We start from the raw sequence: 18246 nt of genomic DNA, 5'->3' as shown, positions 1-18246 counted from the left end.
TTCATCCCAAGAAATTTAGGGAAAAAATGATACAGTGCAGCACCCATTTCCTTTTACTTGTCTCATTAGAATTACTCTGAATCTGTAAAGCTACAAAACATCTAGGGTGACATAGATGTCCTTTTGGGGACAAAGCAGTGAAACTCAATGCATGTAAGTTTGTGTGTATGTGCATGCTTGTTTATCTTTGTGAATTACTGGACTTCTCCAATCGGTTTTCTCAGTCCCCTTGTTTACAGCTTCAAGTATAAGTGACAAGTATTAGTTTTTGTTGGCCTATTTTAAAGCTCAGCATACTTTTTGTTGGGGATTTGATTTTGATTCTTTTAGATAACTCTTTATCTGAGATAATATAAGAAACAAGAGGTTAAAAATAGAAAGGAGACATATACCCAATACGTTCTATAACAGAGCACTAGACCTATACTTCAGCTGTTCCAAGGATTGTGTTCCAAGACACAGAAAATCATCTCAGAGCAACGTGGTAAAACTTCATTGTATATTGTGATTCCCCTGTTGTAACCATCGCTGATGCCAACACATGTTCTGCATAAGTAGAGAAACACACATTGAACTCAAAATGCCCCGAGAGTATTGTCCTTCATAACACCCTGGTGTCTCGTGTGTAGCTGAATGAATAACAAATGACCGAGCTATTAAGATACTAAACAAAAGTCATCTAGGCCCATAATATTGATGTAACAGCATCTCAGCACTGTATTTGCTTTCATTAGTTTGTCTAGACTAAATCTTTCTATCTTAAAAAAAAAAAAAAAACACACGCACTGAGCTTGGTGGTAATTTGCTCCAGGAATTTTTAAAAAAGGGAATCCTGCTGCAGCTCTTTTTAGTAGTTGCACATGTTTAATATCACAGACATACCTACAAATGTGTGACTGCGCAGCTTCCAGGGATTTTGTTTTTGTTTTTTAAAAGGTCTAGTTCTCAATGTTGCCCTTTATAAGTTTATCTTCCTCATACACTGCCAAATATGCAATGAAAGTGGAATCTGCCCAAGAGTTGAAGTATATAGCATTCGTGGCTCTACACCTCTTCTCAGCATGATTAAAATCAAATTTTCAAATTGATTTGAGAGGGCATGAATCAAGGAAAGTCAAAGTTTGCCATATATGTATATACATACATATATGGCAAACTTCCTCCACAAAGCCAAGCGGGAGTTATCGTTGTCCCATTGTCCTTTCAAATGTGAGCTCCAGTCTAAGTGTGGCTCTTGTGCATATACACATGGGTCATACATGCTCACAGAGATATTAGAAAATGGGTCATGGTACTGTGCTTTCATTCATATTTCATCAATATCCAAATCAAGATCCAATAAATTGTAAATAAAGAACGTCCCATCGTCCAACATTTATAACAGTTCATCTAAGTTTTAACATAAGTGGCACTCTCTACCATGAATACTTCCTATAAAATAGTATTTGAGATGAATTAATGTGGCTAGTTTCTGAAAGCCCCAAGATAGCTGCCCAATTTCCAGAGTGCGGGCAGATGTGATGTGAGCACCCCATTATGTGCGTGTAATTTTATATACCTCCCGATCACCTTTTATACTGAAAGAAGCATCCTCTTTTTAAAATTACTTAATTATTACTTAGGTTCCATGTTCACTTTTTAAAATCTTTCTATCAAGGGGGGAAATATTTTTTCCCTCAACACAGATATAAAACAGACTACGGCGCATAAAGGCCATGGACGCATTTTGTGGGGGATAGGTTCTGGTTGAATGAGATCTGGGATGTGTGCCAAATTAATAGAAAAAAAAAATCCTGTTCTTCCTCTCCAATAGCCACAATGTTCATTATTAAGAAAAGCATATGAACCACAGGATTTGATTTTAATAACACCAATGTCTTCATTAATCTGTACATTCCATTTAGCCTCATTATTGGGCAAATGCTGAATTAATGCAGAACATATTATTGTCAGACTTCCCTTGGAAAACCTCTCTCCCTTCTTTTATCATTCATTCAAGGACCATCAGGTGTGTTATGTCATGTTTTTAAATAGGCCGGTGGCCCTCGACAGCTGTTTTCTTAGCTCAGGTCTAAGAGGAGACTTTACGCTTGGGGTGTCTACAAAGGGGTGTGGGAAACAGAACTGCGGATTCTCATTCAAAACCATCATTATTTTTCTGTCATTTTAATGCTGTCACGTCAAGAAGGCCTCTCCGTCACCTGCAACTGAGATGATGTTTCCTCGATGGTCTCCGGGCCTCCTTCTAAATCAAGAGTGGTGATAGCCAACACCGCTTTGTATCTGCGGAACAAATAGTGGCCTTTGTCCAGCACAAGTCCCTAAACAAACTTAATCTCTCTAACACGGTGACAGATGACATTTAGATGTCCTTGTTACCCTTAAAATGAGTTTTATTGACAATCAGAGAACAAAAAGAAGGCCCAGAGAAAGCCCAATGTTTTATAGGCTTGCTAACAACATCTTAGTGCAGAGGGTGAGGAGAAAGCCTGAAGTCGCCCCCATTTCCCCCTGCTTTGCTATATCACCATGACAACAGATATAGAAATCACTTAGTGACTCCTAGAAAGAAAACACAGTGACACAGTACCCCTTGTATGGCGAATCAAACTAAAGCCTGCATTCAAATAGCTATTCAGCTTGGGCATTCATGTAGAGGATAGGGTGGATTTTACACAGGTAACTACAAGGGAAAGGCCAGCAGAGCCTCCAGCCGCAGCATATGGCACAGTCTCTGTCTAATTAATGCATCCTCAATAGAATTGATCCATTTTAAATTTGTTTTCTTTTACTTGAAACATCATTAATGTAAAGGGCAACATTAATCAACATCGTGGAACTTAAAAGGGCATTAAAGAGTGATCTTTTTCCCTATGCAACAAGAATCTTTTCAAGTAGTTGTGTTAACCGCAGCGGATTCCAGGCTCATTCCAGAGTTCTCAGGCAGAAGGCAAATCTAGAGAGGCCTCTACTGGCGAGTCCCTCTCAGTGCACTTGTCCTATGGAACCGCCTTAGAGAAAAGCCCGCAAGAGGATGACTTCTAGCTCTGACCGGCAAGTTGCACACGAGGTGGATCACTGATGAACACACCGTACAAAACATTGAATAATGGCGTGTTCACACTTTTGAAGTGGTCATGTCTAACTGCTTCTTTTCAGGTAATAAAAAGAATCATAAAGCTCTGATGCATGAGCTGCTTGGACACTTTTGAGATATGTTCAGATTGTTCAACAAGGATATCACAGGTAATTTCTCTCTCTCTCTCTCTCTCTCTCTTTTTTTACTTTGTACATCAGAATCTCGTGCAAATGTGAGATTTAAAGCCATTCAAACAGGGAATTTTATTTCTTAACATTGTGTGCAAGGGGTGGTGGACGGGGCACCCTGCTGACACACATACTCCTACAATATTTCCCTCAATTTGCAAATTTAAGAAAAAGTTGAATCTTTAGATAGAACTAAAGTATCCAAAAATTACTTTTTGCTTAATTGCAAAGCAGAAGATTACTGCCAAGCTTTCCCACTTATAGTGAAGGAATATGGACCAAACATAGTCTCCCCAAGTGAGATTAAACATGAAAATATCATTGCAGCACGTTTTCATCAAATTAAGCCAAGAATAGACTCATTGCTCTTTCTAGAGGAAAAAACTTTGGGAGGAAAAAAGAGAGAAGATTTAATCTTCCCACCAGAAGCTTAAAATTATTTAGTATTTCTTAGGATAAGGATATATGTGATGTGTTTCTGCATGGGGAAACTTGGGGGTGTTTTTCTCTTTGAAAAAATCACCCGACTCCACAAGTGTCATTTAACTTTGAAAGTTTTCAAAAGACAAAACCCTCTTTTCTTGTTTTACAACATTTATATTTTTATATTCAATATTATTTGAAATGGGAGCATACCAAGAAAACACCTCAATTGCCTTTCAAAAATCCCATGGGTTATTTTTTGTTGCAATGACCAATCTCTTGAACCTTAGGATTTCTCCCTGCTTGCTTTCTGCAGGGTCATTTCATATTTCAAATCATTTCGTGTTTATTTGAGATAGAATTTTAGTCAAGCAATGTTTCGTAGGATAGTTTGGTGAGCACGTCAGTAAATTACCTTCTGGATTATACAGGTAATGCATGATCTTCTCTCAAGTAAATTTTGTTAGATGTCTTGGGATCGCTACCTTGTAGTCCCAATAGTGACACCTTCTGGTAGAAAGAGAACCAAAAATAGTTTTAGTTTTCTTTTTGCTTATTGTTTTGGAGAATGCTACCAGGGACTCTGCTGGTATAAATATACCTTTTCAACATGATCTTTTCAGGTCTTTTAAACCTAGAACTATACATTCCCAAACCTTGTGAGAGGAAAAGCTCAAGCAGTGTAATCTAAATTTTTATTTGTGAAAATGAAAAAAGTTACTAGCAGAGGAATGTTGTCTAAATTGCTATGGAATAGTGTATAGATACATAATTACAACCTTTTGGATTCTTATGTAACATAGAAAAGGAGAAGCCAAAATTTAGCAGTTGTCACTCTGGAAAGTGCCATGTTTCACAGAACTAGAAGGTGGATGGTCAGAATGCTTAACAGAAACCTTTAACATTTCTTTAAAGTTTCCTGAAATATTTATTAAACGTTTTACATTTAAGAAAGAGCAGAATTGATCCATGAACGGAGAGATCAGATCAAATACTTCACAGCAAACCTAATTGTCAACAATCTTTGGGGTTTTATCCTAGCTTAACTAGAATTGCTCCTAAACTAGAATTGCTTAACTAGAATTGGATTTTATTTTTTTCGCAAATCAGAATACTGGAATCACGTTGGAATGTGATAATTTCCTGACTGAGCTAGAAGCACATGGTTTGCAGAACATTGTATACAATAAATACATGCCCCGCCTGAGAGAGGATTGGATATTACAAACAAACTTTACCAAAGCAGAGTTAAAGCTTTGAGGAGAGATCTTCAGTTCCCTGTGAGGCTTCAGTGATGCTCTTCTCTAAATTATATCTGTTCTTAATTTTTAATATTATCACCTAGCACATCAGAGAATTTTCAGTTCTCCATACAACACAGGAAGACTGTGGTAAGAAAGCACTTTAGATAATTACCTGAAGACCCATGTAACACCTGTGTAAGTCTTGTTTTTTTTTTTTGTTTGTTTGTTTTTTGTTTGTTTTTTTTGACCAGGTAGCAATTTACTTGTTACACTATAAAACTATACTATCAATAATTCAAGGGCTTTGCAGTCACATAGATAAAAATGGCAAATTAGAAAGAAATCATTTCAACCCAGGATTAAATGGAGTGAGCGTTTCCCTGCAAAATGCGCCTGGTATTTCTTTCAGAAAACTTGGGATCTTTGTTGATATTTCAGATTACAAAGAAAATATGGCTATCAGTTCCCCCAAATATTGTTTTTCCTTGGGGATTGTGGTCAGCCATATGGTAAACCAGCGAATCGTTTAATCCCTGATACACATTTATGACTACTTTTGTGATATCACTGTGAGGAAACGTGAAAATGTCTCACAAATTATGCGGCAGACAGTTATATTGGTGTCTTTGAAACCATCTTTGGCTCTGCTGTGTGCCTTTGTTTGTACAACTTGAGCACATGCTTCAAAATGTCATCCAGATTACAAGCATGCAGGGAATGAAGTATTACTTCTGTATCAATATCAGAAGCACGCTACTTCGTTTCATTAAATAGTTCATCAACCCATGGCCCAGGGAATTCACGAAATTCTTTCTTTGCATTTTCTACAAGACTTCTTTCATAATGTTATTTATGATCTGAGAAAAAAAATCGTCAAAAATTATTTATGATGATGGATATGGGGGGAAACAAAGGACTTTTAAAAATCACATAAATTACAACATAAAAATCACAAAGCGCAGCATTTATACAAAATCATTTGGCCAACCCCCTGGCAATTAGGTTGGGATACAATGTGCTGAGAGGGAAAACAAGAACAGAAAGGAGAACAAAATACCCACAAGGACTGGAAAAGTTTGGGTTTGGGTTTTCCTGAGTACCTGCAATAGCAGTTCAGTTGATCATCAGGCACAACTATAAAGAAAGGCCCTATTTTGCCTTTGGAGAGTTCATCCAGAGATTGCACAAGGGATTTGCACAGAATAAAGCTTCACAAAACCCAAGGGCTGTCAGAGGGAAATGGTATCCAGGAGGACAGGGCAGGCCAAGCATCCCTTCAACAGCAAAGCCACACAAGAGAGCCAGAGGCAGCGCAGCGGCTGCCAACACAACTGCCTACCACGTCTGCCAAGGAGCCAGAAGCCGCTTGTGGGAAAATATCACTTACCCTTAGCATCTGGGTCCTGTGATTGTTATCCAAAGAGACAGAGTGGTAAGATATAGTGGGATAAACAGCATCCCATTAAACACACACACACACACACACACACACACACACACACACACGACATTCCGTCTCTGTGTACAGAGGGAGATAAGCCATACATGGCCTTGAATTAGAAAGGCTTTCTGTAGTTGGAATTCTGTGAAGCAAGATTCATTCTTAGTTATACATTCATACTTCATAATGAGGTGAGCTTTAGTAATTGCTTTTCACCAATAGCTCTGGTTTGCAAAAACCAGGAATTAGTTGCATTTGTGGATATTTGAGGGTGTGTATAGTCCACTATGAAATTGTAATTCCCTTGGAGTTGCTGGTTGTAGCTGGATGATGGGACTATTTAAAAATTAAATCTCGATGATACATAAACTGAAATGAAGTTTGATGTTAAACTCCCCCCCCCGCTTTTTTTGGTATTGTATCACTATTTTTAAGAGACCAAGTTCCAAATATTAAGTCATAAATAATTGGTAAATTCTTATTTAATATGTACTATATTATAAGCGTATAATATACAACTATAATTTGTATGTAATATAATATATATTTTTGCATATATATTTAAGTTTGACAGAATGTCTTCAAAAGTAATACACTTTCAGTTTACATCTGGATGAGTGTTTTTAAAGTTTCCAAATGTGACAGTGTGATCATATAGATTCACTTGGTATTGAGATATGGAACAGGGAAGGGAGTGAATCTGGAGGATTTAAAGATTGGAGACACCTTGTGGTTAGCACAAAGGCCTTTACTTCTTAGCAGTATAACCATTTCTTGAAGATCCTTATTATGGCAGAAAGTAAGTAGTGGCCTTTTTCTGAGTATTAGGTAAAGGGATGAGAAAAGGATTTTTCATTTTAAAGATTTTGCACTGACATCAAGAACAGAAAAGAGTGCTGTTTTAAGTGTCAATGGCAACACGATATACCCCAAAGACGATTTTTTTCATGCTTAAGTTCATTACAAGTCAATTCTATTACGCAGACTAATGGAGAACATTTGTGATCACAATCTTGCTTATTTACACAGCATGTTTATTATTAAAACCTTTTGATTTTTCATGAATGAAATTAAATTTTCAATTGTGCTTGGTTGACTAAAAAAAAAAAAAAATACATTTCAAGGCCATGAAATCCAGTTGCTTATTTATGCATGTTACATGAGATCATGTATAAGGGTCAGTTTATGCTGTAATATACATAATGACATGCATATAACTACTTATAAACATATTCCACATGTGCATAAACTTTATTATATGGACACTTAATTGTTTATTTGTATAAGTAGCAAAGTAATTTAAGAACGTCTACCATCTATGGTAGCATGAGGACAATGTTCCAGGGAGATGAAATCTTATGGAAGTGCAAACCCATGTAGTAAACAATTGATGCGTTTTTATTTTTGTTGTTTTTCCTTATCACACACACACAAAAGAAAAATGTTTCTGACTGGTAGTCTTTTGATTAATAGATTATTTCTTCTCTTGTACCAAAAATTCTCAAAAATCATTCAAGTTTAGTTTCATATTTGTAGCATTTGTATACAAATCAGAAAGTTATGGTCAAAACAGTTTCTTTTACGTTGCATATCTGTGTAGTTGTGGAGGAGCCTGTGAACTCAAAGCAATGTTCAGTTATGGAAAAAGGAAGAAGATGAAGGAACAGATCCTAATCATTTTACTTCATGTAAAAATTTTAAACGTTCAAAGCAAACGTGAAATACTCCAATCTTTAAAAGTACGTAACATAATTTATGAACACATGCAAAAGATAGATAAGAATTTATAAAAACTTCTTTTTGTGCTACATTTTCCATACAGGAAATAAATATCCTCAGAAAGCTGTACATGAAATCAGTCCTACTTTTTCTAGGTTGCTTAAATCATTATACTCTACAACTATAATATTTAAAGCAAGTATTTAATTTTGATTTTACTGTTAAATGTTTGTACACATTTATCACTTTCACTATATCTTTTCCTCAAAATTTTTGTTTCTATTTGCCTTTTTAAAAAATTTCATTTCCCATTGCCACAGTTTGCATTGAGCTGTTTCAATTTTCATTCTTTTAATTATATTTATACTATGCTTTTAATATTTAATAGTTTTTTTCCTCTTAAGGTAGGTGGTTTCTCAATCCACCAGTTTAATTAGATATTCTTTAATATCACATCATATTTCCTAGGATGTAGTTATACACAAAAACATTTCCCCAAATCCTAGTGTATTAAACCTGGTGAATTTCAACTTGTTATAATTGCATGTGGCATAATCATTTAACCCTTGATGATCTTAACGTTTTAAATTGTGAAAAGGAAGATCACACTCATTTACTAAAACCACAACAGTTTGCATACTTAACTAAATACATAGCCATGCTTCCCAGGGATTTTTTTTTTCCTCTGGAATATATACCAGCTGAAGCTGCAGAGGACAAGTTAGCCTCACATTCCCTGTATTCATCCTATATTCTTTACAACTGTCCAAATTGTATTAGAATTTGCTTATAATGATGTTATATGATGTCCTTGTTGTGATACCTGCGTTTGTAGAGAACTTAATATTGATTTACTGTGTCTTTTGCCCATCTTTGAGCAGCCTGGATAGCAATTACAGCTGTTGGTGGTATCTATTTTGTCTTTTCATAATTGTCATTTCTTGTTCTACTTAAGATTAAAATATGAAAATTGTACCACGTGCACATCAACAGTGCATTAGCCAAGTTATCAGCAATATCTGTGAAGAACCATCATTTTAACCATGGTTCTTTACATTGCCTCTTCATTTTATTTATGAAAATTGCATGCTACAATATCAACTTGAACAAGGAATGCATTCGAAGGTGAGCCTCCCTGACATCAAGTCTTCATCTGGACCATTACTATCTTCCTGAGAAATCACTAGGGCTTTCCCTATACCTGCCTGCCTCTGCCAAATGCTTTCTGCCCCCTCAGCCTGGGATTTCTGACAAGCAGGGGCTGCTTTGTTATTTTTCAACTCTTAACTGTAAAGAGCCCTCACAGTTTTTGAGCTCTCTCTACTATTCTCATTTCAATTCACATTTCATAAAGACTGTAGTATTTTCTACAAGGAAAGACATTTTTTTTATTAACAGAGCAGACTTGAAATGAGTTCTTCCTATCACCAATAGGTCTACCAGGTACAGATTTCTTAAAAACAAAACAAAACAAAATCTGTCTATAGCTGTTCCAAAATTCAAAAATGTCTCATTTGAAGACCAAATACACTTATGTGGGGAGAGGTAGAGGGTATCATTGCCTAGGATCCTCTCATTAGGCAATTTATCAAACAGAGGTTGTAAAAATAATTTTTAAATGGTGAAGGGAGGAAGGTTTTTTACAACTAATTTGGGATTTTTTTTCCTGGTCAATTTATATAAAACACACAGTTGAAATAACTGAAGCATTTTGATTCTGTCTTGACTCAACAAACCTTGAACTACTTCAGAAGGATTCTTTGTGTTGTACAATGAAAATATAAATATCACATTTCAAGATGAAACTGAATAAATATTTGAATACTATCCCCTACACACACACACACACACACACACACACACACACACTTTCCTATCAGCAGACTAAATTCAGCTAGTTCCTGAAAGGCATTCATTTTAAGAGTCACTATTGTTTTATCTTACTACATCTGTTTGGAGATGTTTAAAAAATGACTATGTACAAGGAAATAATAAATGCATCTGCAATCTCTAGCAGAGGCCCCTCCTCATGAGACGGTGGCGGGCGTTTGTGGGTGTTGTTATTGCCGTTGTTGCAATCTAGCTAATAAAGGCTTTCTCTTACACAAGAGAATTTTGACAGGGTTGACTCCAGACAGCTTTCCAGCTGAGGTCTGGGGCCTTGCTGAACCTTCAAAATTTTCCCATTTGAGCTGCATCAAAGTGAAGGAAATCCAAGGATCACTAACGTCTCAGATGGTAGCACTTGCCCTAACAACGAAGGTTCAGGAATTCTTTGGAGCAGGCTGAGGTCATTTTTCTCCCCTTTTCTCCTAATGCTTTTCTCTATTAATCAGAGCTCGGAGCTCAGATTGGTCTTCAACTTCCTCCCAATCCTTGCTAAGCCTGTCATTTCTAGCTATTATTTACTTTAATGGACTTTGGCTGATCCCTTATGAAGCTTTGGATCTGAGAATAATAAGGCTGGAGAGTAACGGGCATAGACATGGGTGTGGGTTTGCCTGCAGATTAACCGTGGCAGATGGGCTTTATTGCGGTTTCCTGTGTACTGAGTGTTGATTGAGAGGGTATAATGAGAGAGGTGGTGTCTACACAATGGTCACAGCCACTTCATTGCACTTTGCGTCTAAACAACCCCATTTTTCTAAATCTTTGGGTTGTGAAATTTTAGGAAGTCAGAGCACAAGAACAAATACAAAAACAACTGTAAATAACCATGAATGTTAATCCAACACTAATTGGTCCCTTCTTTCACTATGAGTCCATTTTGCTCAGTTTTTAAAATTCTGGGTAAATTAAATGGTTAAACAAAATGTTCCTGCATTAGGTAGTTTGGGATGAAATAGTGAGCAACGTGTATTTTCTGTGTGTTTTTTGTTTGCTTGGGGTCTTTTGTTTGTATTTTGTTAAATATATGCTCTGTTTGATTATTACCGCAGACAACAAAAGCTTAAGTTGTAATTATTTTCAGATGCTTTGGGAGTTATCATGTTGGGGACATTTTTCTGAATTAAACTAGAGTATATTAAAAAAATAACATCAGGGTCATTGTTTTATCCCTGGCATATAAAAGCAAAGATTTTTTTTTTTACCTTTCTCTATTTCCTGCATTTGATTTGAATGTTTGCTCAGTTGCAACTCACTATGCAATTAAAACATTTTTTTATAGGTGCTAGCTAAAAGTCTTTTACACATTTCTCATTTTTAAGATTTTACTTAATTCCTCCCTTTCACCAATGGATTAAATCACAACTATTGATTCCTTTCTTTCTTTGGGGCTTTACCCATCTGTCTTAACGCTTTCATCCTACACCCCTTGGTCTCAGAGGGGTGTTCAGAAAATGAACCGCCAAAACCTGGAGAAGACTCTAGGTCAAGTTTGTGTACAAGAGTTTAAATTTTTAGTGACAGTCCTCTCTCACGGCCGCCTGAAAGTTTCCACACAGTGCTGCACAAGCGAGCACCACCAATTATCCTCCTCCTTTGAAAACCATTATCAAGTTTTTCAAAACTTCTTTCATTTCACTGTTGTCATTCAGTGAAAAGGAAACTAACCACCATGTCAAGACAACTCCGCTGCCTAGCAACGCAGGGCCACATTTTAATTCTGACTTGCTTCTGGTCTTGACTAATAGAAAGTGACTATGTTAAGCCAGTCACAAGAGTTGTTTGTCACTTCTGAAATGCAAACAAAACTATATTGTTTTCCGAAGTATTGGGTGTGATTGATGTAAAGATTTACAGTAACATCATTCATTTTCCCTTGTGTTTTAGCGGGATTGATGTCATATCTTTTCATGCTTTATTAAATGCTTTAAAAGAGCTCAAAAAAAATGACGCTTTTTGTCCTTTAAAGAGTCTAAAGAGGGTTTTTTTTTTTCCAGTGAACTAGACTCCAACAACTTGTGAAATTTAATGAATCTATTCAACTAGTGTCAGCCACCTCCATAAATAATTTAATAAGAAACCATCATCCATGAAGGGGAATGCAAGTCAAACAATCAGAGAGGAACAGACCGGACCAAGGTCAACATTATGGGGTAGGGGAAAGAAAAGTGAAGCTTTTAAGTTGTGAGTCTTAGAGTGTGATTTATCAAATTTTCCCACAGCCCTGTGTTCTTGGCTTTTTGGTATGAAAAGCTGCAGTTTGCTGCCGGTGTGATTTTAATCGTAAATCTTTCCAGGAATATATGTTGAGAAGTCTACGGTAAAAACATGGCATATTTAAATTCACTAAATTCCTATAAAATGGTTATTTGAAGTGAGAGCTTGTAGCTGTGCTTAAGAATAACTCTGCTGCAACTGACTGGAAGTCAATTAATAAAATAGGAAGGTATTGCTATTATATTTTAAATGTTACCTAAGATCATTGATATTTCTACTATTTTGTGTAAGTAGCTGAGCTTCATCTACCAGACACTTTATACCAATTTGTGTGACTCGAGTATAAATAATCTAGAAAAAGGTAACATTCTTCCTCAAAATAAGATCTGAGCATAAAAGAGAAATTACAAGCATTAATTATAATTTCTCTGTGATATTTTAAAACTCTAAGCAGTAATATAATAATGTTAATCAGTAAACAAAATATTTATTAAAAAACTATAGCTTAGAAAGATCAGAATAACAAGTAATAAAATGAGGTGTCAGCATTATGGAAAGGCAGTAGAAAGGTCTCTTTCATTTCAATTCTGACTGGGAATCACTACCTTTCCCATAAAACCTTATTCATATTTGGAAATGGAATCTAGTTATTAAGTAGGACAAAAACATACAGTTAGAAAATTTTAAAATCATTATAGAAGTATTTTGAGATGAACAAAATATATTGCACATAAATAATAAAATCAGAGATTAAAGGAAAGAAGGTTATCTCGAAATTAAGTGAAAACTTTAAAAAGCTTTCATAAACTTTTAAAGGCTAATTCATTCATTAGCAATATTTTGTCCAATAGACCTATATTGACATGGAATATGGACTCAAAGAACATTAGCTTTCATTGAAACAGAAATGGTTTAGGTTCCATCTACGCAGAATATATGAAATTATTACATTATGGTAGCACTGTGATGTGCTTAAAATATGCCAGGCCTTGGGCATCAGATATGAGATTGTGTCCCATCTTTTCCCTCTTTGATTAAGGGCATTACCCATCCTTCCGGAGCCTTAGTTTTTTTCACCTATGAATAAGGATGATAACATATTTTTCACAGGGCCATCAGGGTGATGAGAGAGCATCTGGTTCATTGAGGGGCTCAAGATAAGTAGTAATAGCAGCAATAGAACGTGTTGCTTAAAAGCTCAAATTAGTCTGCAGTGGTTTAAATTCCACTTACTAACTCTATGACCTTGAGCAAATGGCTTATATCTTCTGATTCTCAATAACCTCATCTATAAAATGCAGTTAGTAATAGTACCTATATCTTTAGGTAATTATGGGCATTAAATAAAAGATTGTATGTGAAGTGCTTCAAACTTGGCCATAATGGTGCTCAGTAGGCAAAAGTTAGTTGTTCATATTATAATTATGTCTGTGTTAATGCTCTCTTTCCTCAGATATTAAAATAATACTAATAATTTGGCTCCTCACATATTTTTGTGGTAAATTAAAATCAAAGGCTTTGTGTACAGATTCATAAATAGACTACTTAGACTAACAAAGTCCATCCTGTAACAGAAAGATAAAAGTAAGCTTTTTAGATATTGATTGTTCTATCTGCATTTTTAATCAAATACCTTCATGAAATATAATTGAGCATTACTGTAGTATGTCTTGGCAAACCTCAGAGTATTCTTGTTCCAAATCAAGGATGTTTTGCCAACTAAGTTTAATTATTTCATGCAGCCAATCACCATGTGGTACCAGTAATGGCAGGAAACAATAGCAGACACGAAATCTGATATTTTGAAGCCCAGTCTTGGTTTTCTTAGAATTTCCAGCAGGAGGACATATTCATGGACCAAATGCAACACGTGGGCACGTTTTGTTTGTCCTACAAAGAGTTTTTTTATTATTAAATTACATCACCACATCCCAAGCTTAGATCTTGCATTAAAATCCAGATTTCCAGGTTCTCTCAAAAAAGCAGGACTGCCAAGATGGGCTGGATTTACTGGATTGGAGTGATGGCTGAGTGGCCATGGTGCCTTTCGTTGAGATCTCAACTCTCCACCTTACCCTGTTCACCCTTGCTCTCTCTCAAAGTATTTTCAGCCAGATTCACCTATTTTAAGCTAGGTGCCTGTTTCCCAAGGCATTTTAGATTTTTAGCATAAGAACTCAAATTAGAAATCATGAAAAATTCACTAGCTGAACCCAACATTACCTATAGCACTCTGGACCCCCTGCAATTTGTAATTTCATTACTTTTCCTCCAGTATCTTCATATTACATTTGGTTTAGTTATTCTTGAAAAGTGTTAGAGACAACTTCTTTACAGATTTGAAAATAAAATATCTTTTCTCGTTTCTCTTCCACTGCGTGCAGTTTTTCTCCTGGCTGGATAGAGCAGAAATGAAGTCCCCAGTTAGGAACTGAGATCAGACGGTGAACAACAAAGAGCCCTGAGGTCTATCTTATGGAATTGTGACAGCCTGCCCAGGATAGCACTCTTGGCCACAACAAAGGTGATGGTTTTTCTGTTTTTCCTACTCTGCTGCACCAGACACTTTATGCCAGATATTCAGAGGTGACACCATGTGAATTCTGACTGGTGACTCTTAGAGAATCTAACTGATAGCTTCTCTGGTAGTGATGAGGTTGGGCACATGAAATTATCTTGGCAAGAATACGAGCATATTTCTTCATACATATGTGTTTCCTTTATGGCTTTAAAAAATTATTTTAGGCTGACTTATAGTGATAAAGTAAATAATGTAACATTTAAATAATACTTTTAAACTTTTCCACATTCATTTCTAAATACCTGGCTATGCATTTGTTTGGTGATATTATTTATCCCAACTTTTAAAAGGAGGAAATAAAAAAAAAAAAGGAGGAAATATAGGCTATGAGAAACTGAGTATTTCAAGTTCCAGTTATTTCTTCAGATCAACATCATCAAATCTCATTTGCAACATGGTGGGTTTAACTAACCTGTTCATTAGCTAACTAATCAACCTACTACGTAAATAAAGGAACAATATGAAAGTAGACATTTCTGAGCTTCTTAGTATGGCTAAATCAGAATCCTTTACTATCATCAGTATAGAATACACTTTTGGTTGTTTTGTCCAAATGTAGCAATGAGCTGCTGAGGACATGGGAATGTGTGGTGTAGTTAAGTGGAATTTAGAGCATTGCCAATGGCTTTGGGTGGAATAGACTTTTCCTTGTCTTGCACTTGAGATTGTGGTCTCTTCCTTATTTGTGAAGGGCTTTAATCATCAGAGCAAATTTTCTGGCCCATACTACAAAATATGTTAAATAGCTCATTACCTCTTTAAAAGTAGACATTTGGTCATACGCAACTTGAATTATCAAAATTTCAAAACACAAGTAGTTAATAAAAACAGTCTCAGTTAAAAATAGTGTTTCTATCATCATTTGTTTGTTATGCCTTATTTATAGGTATTCTTATTTAACTCTATAACACTTTTTATTTACCAAGAAGTTTAAAATAAGTATCTGCACGAGGAAGTTTCCTCATGGGAAAATACACTACATTTTCATATGATGTCTAGCTGCATATTTTTTTAATGTTCTGTTCATTTCCTGTCACAAGATGTTAACCTCAAAGAAACATTTGGTATCACTGAAATAAAAGATTCTTTAATATTATTTTCAAACCACAGAAATTGTTTTTTGATACATGTGCCAGTTGAATCCCACTGCTAGAATATGATATGACAGCAACCCAGAAAGATAGTCTTGATATGAGAAAAAGGTTTAAGAGAGATTTTTAATATCTAGTCAAGAGTTTGGCTTTAAGTTGATACATACATAGTTCTAGGTGTATAATTTCTATTCCCAAATTTAATATAGACAGTTCTTTTAATGAAGCATTATGGGTCTGGCCAATTTCTCAATTAGAAAGACAAACAAGGAAACACATGAAAAGTATTTGTAAATGGGATTATTCTTCTAGGTGGAGGCTATTTGGGCACAAATAAAGAGTTATATGCGCTCTCAGACTCTAGGTTTGGAAGGGGTTTGGAAATCATATGGTGCAATTGCACAATGAGGAGATAGCTCTCTGCATCATTCCCCTGTCCCAGTGCACTGCTATCTGGCACCTTCCAAGAATGAGAAGCTCCTTTCTTTTTTGAGGAATCTCATTTCATTTGGACTGGTCCAGTCCTATTTTAGAGTGAGCCAATGTTCCCTTTCTCTGACTTCCTAGGTCTCTCTTCAAAACCATCTCACAAGGCAAGTGGACAAAAAGGTTTTCAGAGCCACTGAGCATAGCCATGATTGTAAATAGCTAATGTGGTGTTTCACACACAATATGTATTCAATAATTGTCAGTGAGCATTGATATCTGAACTAGATTCTTCTATATCTGGGACTTCTTTGTCTTAAGGTGATGATAATTGTGTCCTCCCTCCTCCCCCAACTCCCACTCAAAGAGGAGAAAGACAGCAGCAATCACAGAGAATGTCAAGTCCACATGCAACCACTTCTCTTTGCTTCAAAATCTAACCCTACTCCTTCAATATCCCCACATAGTCAGGCCCAGCATAGTTTTCCTTGGGGTGAGCCCAGATCTAGGTTTGTCCACTCACAGTGATGAAAGGAGAAATAAAGCATGTGCCTTTCTGTCTTTTCATCCCTTAGAGTGATACTGAGGCCACAGGAGTTGTCTGAGTCCTAGGCAGCCCTGTTCAGGACTTACTAAATGTAGCTATGCTCCTATTTTGTGTTGCTTTTTTCTTTGTCTTGTCAGGATGTTTTCAGGTCATTATTTATTTTAATGAACATTTCTAGAATGTCTAGTAGAGATTAGCCACTTCTGTAAGTACTGGAAATTCAGAGATGAATCTGACATCAACCCTGCCCTAAAGTTGCTCACGGTCTATTGAGAAAGATAGACATGAGGACAAATCTTTTCAATTAAAAGAACCCCAAAGAAAAAAAAAAAGAACCCCAAAGAGACACTGGCTTATTGCTTGTATATAGCAGCAAATAACTATGAGAGGTGGAGCTAAATGAAGGAAGGGTTCATAGGCTAGTGGAAGCTGTATTTTTTATTTTTATTTTTTAATTATTTTTTAATATATGTATTTTCATTGGAGTTCGATTTGCCAACATAGAGTATAACACCCAGTGCTCATCCTGTCAAGTGCCCCCTTCAATGCCCGTCACACAGTCACCCCATCCCCCTGCCCATTTCCCCTTCCATTATCCCTTGTTTGTTTCCCAGAGTTAGGAGTAGAAGCTTTAGTAGAGCAACTGAGTACAGTTCCAGGGCTATGAGAGGGAACTGCATTTTCAATAGTTGCTGGTATTTAAGGATAGTAAACTGGAGGAATAGCAAGCCATCTGCATGGTTCAAACACAGAGGCTGATTGAAAAATAAGGCAGGGATGATGGAAATTAGATTAGATTCAAAAGATAGTTTAGGGTTATTAACACAATGTGATTGCTTCCATTAGCAGCAAGATATTTTATCCAGACTGTAAATGCACTTTAGGAAAAATAAAATGAATTAATCAAAAAGGCTGGCTGAATTTGCTTCTTTCCATGAATATACTTTTGCCCAAGCAAGTTTTTATTTACATGTGAAGGAGGGACAATGCCAGAAGATTAACTCACTGGCAACACACATGTTTTATACAAATTTTAGTTGCATAAATAAACCTTGAGGTGTTTTTTCATAAAACTCTTTATCATCACTAGGGAGTTGGTGAAATGAATTTTGGATTATCCATACAATGAATACTATGGATTCAGTAAAATGAGGTTGTAGAAACTGGATTATATATAATCAATAGTTATTATATAGATTGCTAGGCGAATAGAAGCAGGTTTCAAAATTCACAGTGAGTTCCTAATTCTTTAAAAATAGACATCTATATAAATAGAAACACATATTGAAATATATACAAAAATATTAGTGGTAGTCATTTCAAGGTGGTAGGATTAGGGATGAGCTGAACTTTCTTTTTGGCAAACCCATTTAATTTCTTTCTACAATAAATATGTATTATTT

General features: G+C 35.9%; 1 long non-coding RNA gene across 1 annotated transcript in view; it reads left to right on the top strand.

The window, feature by feature from the left end:
• Nucleotides 1-3023: 3023 nt before the first annotated feature.
• Nucleotides 3024-18246, top strand: part of LOC140614422 (uncharacterized) — a 34817-nt gene continuing 19594 nt past the window's right edge. Inside the window, exons 1-3 of the long non-coding RNA XR_012015283.1 lie at nt 3024-3246; nt 11979-12134; nt 14583-14722. This is a non-coding gene — a long non-coding RNA (uncharacterized lncRNA). The remainder of the gene's footprint in view (nt 3247-11978; nt 12135-14582; nt 14723-18246) is intronic.

Source organism: Canis lupus, chromosome 22 (assembly GCF_048164855.1).
Source record: "Canis lupus baileyi chromosome 22, mCanLup2.hap1, whole genome shotgun sequence".
NCBI classification, from domain to species: Eukaryota; Metazoa; Chordata; class Mammalia; order Carnivora; family Canidae; genus Canis; species Canis lupus.
Note: the sequence above shows the minus strand (reverse complement) of the source record. Positions and strands in the feature narration are given on the sequence as shown.